Genomic DNA, 9,520 nt, shown 5'->3' with positions numbered 1-9,520 from the left:
ATATAAAATAATTATTGTTAATATATTATATTGTAGTTCTCAGTTTCCTTGTTTAAGTGATGTAAATTTTTGTTATATGGAATAATTTTTGCTGAAAAATCTTTGAGAGGTAATAGAAATTATGTAAGTATGATTTGTCAAAATTAAGATTTAGGCAATTATTGTAGTTTGGAACAACGAACGCGTTTTTTTAGTTGTTATTTTTAAGAATTATTTTTAAATTTTCCTAAATTAAACAACAATTACTTTATAAGGTCCATTGTTTGCTATAGTGCTAAAACTTACTCATAACAACAGACCAACAGGCTCATAAACTCTTCCAGCGTTATAGAATGAGATGCATACTAAGCCTAATCTGGGAGTAATGCACCTGGCCATAAGGTATTATGAAATTTATATATTTTGGAAGAATTAGCACGGGAAAAAAATAAAAATATTTTATATTATTTCTCACTTAGTGCTATAATTTATCATGAAAACTGAGTAAAAAGTATCAAAAATGTTTTTAAAATAGAGAAAATTTGAGTCCTAATAGAACAAACACTTTTCGTTCAATATTTTCAGTTTTTCAAACACCATTCTTTTATCACAAATATCTTTTTTTTTCTATTTATTTATTGATATTTACAACTGTATAAAAAATACAAGTAAATTTGATCATAATGACATAATGATATAATACAGGATGTAGAGAAACTACCCAGTAGTTGAAAGAAATCATATCTTGAGAAAAGTTCAATATCACAAAAACAATTTGACATACAAATGTCTATTAGGGCTGACAGAAAAGTTTATCAAAATACCCTACAGCATTTCTCATAGTGATATTTTAGTTTATTTAATATTTAAGGAGTTATTCCAAATAAAACAAAATATACAGTCAGTAGTTGGAAAATTCTGCGATATTAGACATATGAATCGAGACAAAAGTAATGTTTATACCATCAGCTTTTACAAACATTTAAGAAAAAATTCACAGAAAGAAATCCATTCACAAAAGTTAATTTACAATTTCTTCTAGATGAAGCAAAAATTAACGTATTTTGTTTTACGATTATAGGAAAATTTATAATTGTTTAAAAAATACAGCAAATAATCGACCTTCTCACAAGGTTGTTTTTTAAAAGCAATAAATAAAATGTGGTAACGCAGTATGCCTTGGGGCTTGTAAACTGTTTCTAATAAAGTTTCTATTCATGGGGCCACTGTGAAAAGAATAATGGAGGAGAAAAAAGAAAGGTATATTATAGGATTCTCCCTGTATAAAGCATTAAAAAAAGAAGCCATTATACTAGATTCGAGACAAACGGAAGCCATAAAGGAACAGAAATATTGAAAGAGCATCTTAATTCAAAGAGAATAAAAGTATAAAAGCCCCCTCCTTCTCTCCGCCGCAATTTCATATCCGTATCTTCGATCTGATTCTTATTGCGGATCCACCCTTCACTGTTTTCGTTCTCCCCCTCATTTCTGCCTGGTTTCCGGCTCCTTGGGGCGTAGACTGTGCCTCGCTTCTTCTTTCGGAAACCAGCTGTTGCTGACAAAGGGGTATCCACTTTTTGTATGAAGGATTACAAGTGTGAGGATTATTATGATCTTATATTCGATGATAAAAAAGGATGTCAGTGGTCCTTTCAATTGTTTTGACGAATCGTTTATTTTTTTGAAGGATTTTCATTTTTTTTTCAACTGTTGTCTCATCTGACCATTTGTAATAATTTTCCTAATAAGACTTTTCTTTCCTGTCTAGCTTTGCCTTAAACTGATTTACGTATCATTATTGACAAAATTGTACTATTTTGTATTTCACTAACGGAAATATTTATTTATTAATTAACATGTGAATCGACGATGTTATAAACTTTTATAATGTATTCAATCAAAAATGGTGTATTGTATAACAGCTCAATTTTGTATTTCCATTCACATCACAAACCAACAGACCATATTTACATTCAAACTCTTCCTATTCACATTATTCACTTCCTAACGAAAAATAATGTTTTTAAATAGAAATTTCTAACGCATGAAAAACTAAAAACATTAGGAATAAAAAAAAATGAATAACTAAAAAAGGCTTAAGAAACGACCGCCCGAAAATAAATTATCCCAACAGCCCAACACAAAAAAAAAAATTATTTCATTCCAATTTTTGAAAGTAGTTACTTTAAAGTAAACTATATACATCTGAGGGGCAAAATTAATGACTAATAACCATAGTAACGGGGAAAATGGTGGCTGTTTCAAAATGATATGTAAAATTCATTTTTGAGTTGTTTCATGTAAAGAAAAAAATGCACACTACCTAAAAAAGGTTTTTTTTTTACCCCTACCATACAAGGACACAATAAATAAGTTTTTAAGGTTACGAGAAAAACCTAAACTTTTCGCTTACCTTTCATTTGGTGCTTCATATTTCTTCATATGGAAAAAATGTTGCTTTAGGAAAAACAGTATCTCCGGAAATTGAACATAAACTGCTTTATTAGGGTTCATATTTTAGCCAAGTTTCTTTACTTTAAATTTAAACAATCCACTAACATGTTTAAGCAGATAAGCAATAACATACAATCTCTTAGCACGAATAATAATACAAGATAGGGTTATTTCCGTAGTCATATTTTTAAAAATTAAAATCATTTTTATTAATGAATTTTTTTTTCAAAAACAAACACGAAATGCTATAAACATAAATTTCATTTTTAAAACATATTTCTAATAGTTAATATATGAAAGTAAATACTTAATTATAAGTTAGTTAGCTAACAGTTAATGTATAAAAGAAATGCAACAGGGGTACTCATGGTAGCTCACTGTTCGTCGTCACATCCCTCATTGAAATTCCTGGGGCTGGCAGCTATTTCAAAAAGATTAGGCTTTAGATGATCTCCAACACAGTTTCCTTACCCTATAAAACTCCTCTCCCGGAAAATCCAGATCCAAAAATCCTATTTGCTACTGGAAAATCTTAGTCCTTGTTCATCTCCTCTGACAAGTGGAATAAGAAAAGAATTATGCATTGTCGTAATTGGTTCTATTAAATATTCAAGTAGGTACATTACATTACGATTTGATTAGTAATTTTATAGTTAGTTATTAATTTAATTTACATCATTTTATTAACTGAAAAATTAATCCCAAAAGAAATAAAATATTATCTGATTTTTAAACTTTTTTTATCAACAAACATTTGTTACTGGAACATTACTTTTTCGACTTCTTGTTGCGTTAGTAACTTTCTTCTTATTATTATTATTATGTACATCTATCTCTTTGCACATCCAAAACGACCCAGAGACACGTCAGAAATTTTAGTAGTTGGATAATTAATATCCTCCTATAGCTAGCCCTAAAATATCAAAACAAATCAACTGGCACAATAGATGATTTATCAACAACATATGTCAGAGGAAAAACCATTTTTTTTGTTTAGTTAGGCTGGGTAAGCAAGGGAAATTTTTTTGATTCTAGCTTAAAATTTATACTGAATAGTTTTAAAGTTAAAATATGGTCTTATGAATCATAACTCTCATCAAATCTACGGAGTTTTTGAACAGTCTCGTATCTTAAGACATCCAGTTGCATAGTACCTATATTATCGTCAGAAACACTCATATATTCTTCTTACTTATTGGCTCTTTTATTGTGAAAATGGATTTTAAGCTAGACATTATTATGATATAATCAAAACTAAAAAAAAAAACCATAAAAGGTCAGGAGTTCATTACTTACTAAGGCAATAATGTTTTTATAACAATTACAACAAGGAGGTGATGTTTTTCATGATCACAGTCAGCCATTAGATTTTTCTACAATTTTACTTTAGGAGGGTAGGTGGACCTCAGGAGGACTCCTGAACTCACAGAGTAAATGATAAATAATTATATAACCAATAAATAATAATCATAATAAATAATTATCTGTCATATCCGAATTCGAACCCAGGTCCTGGGAGTTAGTACAGCGCCTTACTTATGGAAGGCAGTTTACAAACTTTATAACAAGCTTCTAAATTATTTGTCACGTCTATTGTTCAGTCTGAGAGGAGTCCTACTCAATTTCACTGTGAGTAAAGACATTCTCTCCCAATTTTCCAGGCTCAGATTCGAGTCCGGCTGTGGCACATAATTATTTATTCTATATCGTCAGAAGCTTGGCTATGGTCGGAAAATTCTCCGGAAGAACCCTCAGCTTCGAGAGTTGAGAAAAACCCTAAGCTAAGACGCTGACTAAATTAACTTCTTGAACAATCGTAGGGTTTGGAAATGAATATTTCTTTCCAGAACGTTTTAGGTTTGATCTTCATGTTTATGGTCAAGAACAGAAAATTTAATTACAGTGACATTTTTATAAATCTTTCCGATCATTTCTGATGTTTATTATATGAATTGAACTGGGGATAAAACTTTCCTTTTTTTAATATTCCAAAGTTGAGCAGGTTTCAGCCCATATTCCCTATTTTACTGATAAATAACGCCAGAATGAAATTATTAAGAACGTACATAAATATTTAATTGTTCTAGAAACTCAAGATTTATAAGGCACTGTGATAACCCATTTGCAAATTTTGAATGTAATGTATTTATCATACATGTAATGCTAAACTATATAAAGGGTTGAGGCAACTTACATATGAGTACTGAGATAGCAAGAGGCTCTGTTGATCGAAATCCAATACAAATGACATGGCAATAATAACATCTTTATACGACCGAAATAAGGTCTCCCTTCTAGGTCATTTATTTGAAACGTGTACCCTGTATAAATAGATACAAATTGATTTTAATAAATTTCGCTTAATCAAGTTTAAAAGGCTTTTGTAGACCAGTCATGAGTTCCTTTAGATCACTTGATAACCAACAACATTTTTACCGGAGAGAATGAAGATGGTGTAAGTCACTTTTCATTTATTGCATGGGAATGATTGTTCTAAATTTACTAAAATGATAGATACATGTTAATAACTCATTACTCAACTGTATACCATGTACTTAAATAATATATGTATAATATGGATATATCATTTAAGTACATTTTCAAGAACTAAGCTAACATCTTAACAATTAAGGTAACATTAAGCCAGCCTGCAGATAACCTTACTATCTTTGGAATACGAGGTATGTAATAGGGGCTGTAAAGATTAATGGAAGTGGATAGGGATTGCGCTTGAAGTTAGGATGATGAGTAATGTCTTATTAGAAGTTCGAAAAGTTTAATGGGGTGAAATCAAGAACAAAAGGGATGTGGTGACCATAATTAAGGGTCTTGTTTGTAATTATGGACATTGACTATTTATCAAAGGACTTAGAAGTGAAAGGATTGGACGCGTTTACTGTTTAAAATTTTAGCTTCCCCCTTCAATTGAAGTCCATAGGTCCATAGGTACCTTAAGTAAGGTTTTCTAGATGAATAGCTTTAGTTATCTATTGAAATATGAGAGTGTCTCTCAGTAACTTGTGTAACTATCAAAATCGTCCGTGAATAACAGAGGTGAGGATATGAAATTTAAATTAAAAGTTAAAATTATTAGTCACATGGAATAAACCACATAACTAACAAGAAGAGGCTACACACGTGGGATCATCGATTTCAATAAAACATTTTTACTGCGTCGTTATTAGTTTAGTGTGAAAGAGCGGAAATTTAGCTTTCCATCAGTTGCGGCAAAGTTGGATTTGCACACAATTGTGAAGAGTTACAAATGAACTTTGTGAGCATGGGACATCAGTAGAAAAAAAAATTACTCTTAAAACCAAGTTTACAACTTTGAAATATATGAAATAATAACTGTTGATTTTCGTAATTTTGTATACATTAGAACTCATTATGGTCACCGATATTTAAAAAAAAAACATTAGATATACAAAAGTATATATAACAAATACAAATATACATGGAAAATATAAAAAAATTCATTCGTTATGCACAATATTTCCTTGGCTTCTAGTGCATTGGCAAGGATCTTGGAACAAATTTTGTAATATTTTTAGATCTTGTATCACCAAAAAGACCTATCCATATAAGGTTATGTTTAAAATCTAAAATATATTTTTATCCGAAAAATTTATATTTTTGTTCGGAAGTATAATAACACAAGTTCATGTTTTTCAGTTTGATTTGTGGGTCTCATTTAGGTCTTTTGTCTAGATGGGAACCAAGATCATATCTGAAGAGGGAAGTGGTGTGAAGATAAAATGAATTGTTAGACAGGATCTACATCAGGGGGAGGGTGGAGTGATATGCATAAATTTGGATTCATTGACCTTCATACGCTAGTTGCTGCAACATACCTCTTTCTGGGTGAAGTACCTTTTTAAGTTTAAGGATAGCATTTCAGGGTCGCAGTGGGATGATAGGATGGTGATATCAATGGAGAATATTGCAAGGACAATATCAGAAATCGAAGGGATATCAGCTGTGAAGAGGATAGGTTATTGTTCTATAGGATAAAATGTTATTGTAAGATTTAGTTCGTTTATGGAAAAGGATAGTTATAAAGTGTTATGGGGAAGTGGGCTGTGCGTAGGATACATTTTGATAGGTAGGCGAGGAATCTAATCGCTTAATTTGGAAGTTGTTGGAGAATCTGGGAAGTGATAAGATTGTACCCTGGGGATTTACGGGGTTTTAGTTTTTAATTAGGAATTTGCCTTCAGAGGGGTTGACAGCTTTAGGAGATAAAGAATGAGGAATTCGTCGACTTTAGTAGTATTGTTGGAGTTCGGGATAGAGAATGAAGATTTTGGAATGGTGGCAAATTATGCTCTGCTCTCATCTGAAGTGGCTCGGGAACCATAATCACGTCTGACGGTGTGATAAATATTGGGACATTTAAAGATTTTTTTCTTCTTATTAGAGAGAGTAGTCACACGTAATATGTGGGTTGAAGATTGTGATCTAATGGTTTTGCCAGATTATTTTTAACAAGTTTACAGGAATGGTTGAGTGATTTCAGGATGTCTGATTTTTAGCCAAAGGATTCTGGAGTGACGTTTGAAGTAGAGTAGCACCAATAGGTATAGGAGCAAAGGATTGTTGTGTTATTTCAGGAAAAATGGGGTGAGTATGACCTCCGAGCTGCTAGCTGAATTCGAGTAGTGAATGGATTGACAGTGTCATTATGGCAGTAAAAAGGTTTTTAGGATAATATAAGGTCTATATTATCAATTAGGATTAGATAGAAGAGGTTCTAGTTTACAGGGTGTCTGGTGAATGATGGTGAAGGAGGTTTCGTTATTGAGGATTGGGATATTGTGAGGATTAATGGGCTATGATCAGAGGAAAAGTCGCCTAAGCGCACTTTGAAGTGATGAAGAGGTTCTAAGCTAGTGTGTATAAAGAAACCAAGGAGGTGAGGATGATGTCCAATAAGTAGGAGTATTAGAAGAAATTATACGGAAATTTCGGAACTAAGTGTTACGTTTATTAGTGGCTCTGGACCTCCATTGTTGATGCATGGCATTTAGATCAGCACCTAGGAGGAATTCAAGACTTGGTGAATAGATAAGGATTTGGTAAGGGTACAATACGCTGATGGAATTTTGATGGATAAGGAGAAAGTTTTGATTACTACAACAGTGTCTAGGATTGGTAGGAGGAGCAAGTGAGAGGGTAAGGACTGGTGGATTAAGACAGCATTATCAGCATTAGCTTTTTCGTTGGGGTGGTCTGTCCTGTATATTTGGTCTGTCCTTGATTTGAAGTATACATTTTTATTTAAACGAAATGTTCTGAATAAATTATTGTTTTACAGCTTCATTTCACCAGAAGTAAATTGAAAAGATTTTATTTTATATAAAGTTAATCTTTTCATTCATACCGAGGTAGTGCGACTTGTCCATTTCATTCTCCATTTTTTTTAATCCACAGTCTAGTTCCATTTATATTATTAAAAAAAAAGCCCTTTGTGTCTGTTCATAGCTTTAGTATTATTACATACTCTTTATTAACAAAAACACTCTGTCATTTCCGTTCAATTGCCTATTTAAAAGATTAATATAAGGTGTTTAAATGGATGTGGGGGTCAGTTAATAAACTTTAAGAGACCAGATCCTTGTTGACCAACGCCAACACAGCCTTCTGCAATTATGCAAAAGAATCTTTTTTCACAGTAGCAGTATTGGATATGTTTCGAAAATTTCAATCATTCTTCGTGATGAAATAAGATCATTTACCGGGCTTGCTTACATCTTTTTTTAATGTCACTCCTAACAATGAAATCCAATGGTTTATGATCTGGAGAGCGTAACAATAACACATATCCAGTACTGTTCGGCCAAATCTACTGTGGTAGAAAGATGCCGAGTTGTCTTAATCCTCACAGTTATCACTTTGAACTACATTTAATATGAATTTAAAAGCTTACATTTTGTTAATAAATTACTTATTTATTACAACCTAACTAATTCATGACAATAAAAAAAATATTCGATGTGAATATCTTCTAAACTAAGGGACACATCTTCAAGGAATTTTTTCTAGTATTGAGATCCTTAATTCATATGTTTAGTTAGGTAATGTCCAAACCCTGAAACACTATATATTCTTCACAAACTATGATTATAAAAAAAGTTCCTGCACTAGTTTTTGTTTCTATTTTTTTTAATTGCAATTTGATTATTAGATATTGTATTGGTTTTTTAAATATATATTTGAGCCACAATCATTTCATTAATAATGCTCTAGAATATATTTTATAAGCTTAAGTTTCCCAAGACTTAACTTAATATCGCAAAAATGAAATCATTGTTGGTTCAAATAGCCCCAGGGCTTATCATATGTGTTACACACCAAAGCCTACCATTGTAGGATGAATATTTAAAAAAAAAATGTAAATGTTTTTTTAACAACCAAAACAATAGAAGCAATGATATTAAAGTAAAATTACTTTTCCATCCAACAATAGGTCTCGTCGTATAAAATAGAAACTTATTTCGGGATAGGACGGGCTATTCTTTTCTCCCTGAGAAGTTATTTTCATGCAGCTTAGTCTCTGTCTTCACTTCGTCCGTTTTATTATTATATTCTTATATATTTATAGAGGATACGTTCTCCTATTAATGAGTAAACCAGTGATTTATTTTTAGTGATGCGCATATGCGTATTATAAACACTTACGTTAATAAGGATGGTAAGTCTTTTGGGCTAACGTGTTTGTGCAAGACTTTAATTTTTGGATAATATTTTTAGAAGTCCTATAAAAAAAAAAAATTAAAATCTGTACTGTTACAACCCACGAAGGGTCAGAGGTTCAGTACATAGTAAGGAAGTACTGTTACTAAACCAAAGGTTGTACACGGAAAGGATTTGGTCAGAATCACGCTCGACCACCAGATTTTTACCCAATTAAGGATACCTACTTTATAAGGCTGGGTAGACCACAGAAGGGCTCCAGAATCCACAGGGTTGACTCACGGCTATAGTGTAACAGAAAATAATTTTCTGCCCAGCCGGATTCAAATCGGGTCCTAGGAGTTAGTAGCATCGTGCCTTACCAAGGAACCACCGCGCTCCTAGAGCT

The 9,520-nt window shown here is 32.0% G+C and overlaps 1 protein-coding gene and 1 long non-coding RNA gene across 3 annotated transcripts in view; one reads left to right on the top strand and one right to left on the bottom strand.

Annotated features, from left to right (window-relative positions):
* The window catches only part of SPR (Sex peptide receptor), a gene marked incomplete in the record, with an annotated part of 538,241 nt that overhangs the window by 232,472 nt on the left and 296,249 nt on the right, over positions 1-9,520 (top strand).
* LOC136795332 (uncharacterized) overlaps positions 4,637-9,520 on the bottom strand; it is a 27,714-nt gene continuing 22,830 nt past the window's right edge. Inside the window, exon 3 of the long non-coding RNA XR_010842923.1 lies at positions 4,637-4,757. This is a non-coding gene — a long non-coding RNA (uncharacterized lncRNA). The remainder of the gene's footprint in view (positions 4,758-9,520) is intronic.

This window comes from Halyomorpha halys, unplaced genomic scaffold (genome assembly GCF_000696795.3).
Source record: "Halyomorpha halys isolate HHAL.00 unplaced genomic scaffold, Hhal_1.1 Scaffold48.1, whole genome shotgun sequence".
NCBI lineage: Eukaryota > Metazoa > Arthropoda > Insecta > Hemiptera > Pentatomidae > Halyomorpha > Halyomorpha halys.
This window is presented reverse-complemented; position numbering and strand designations above follow the sequence as displayed.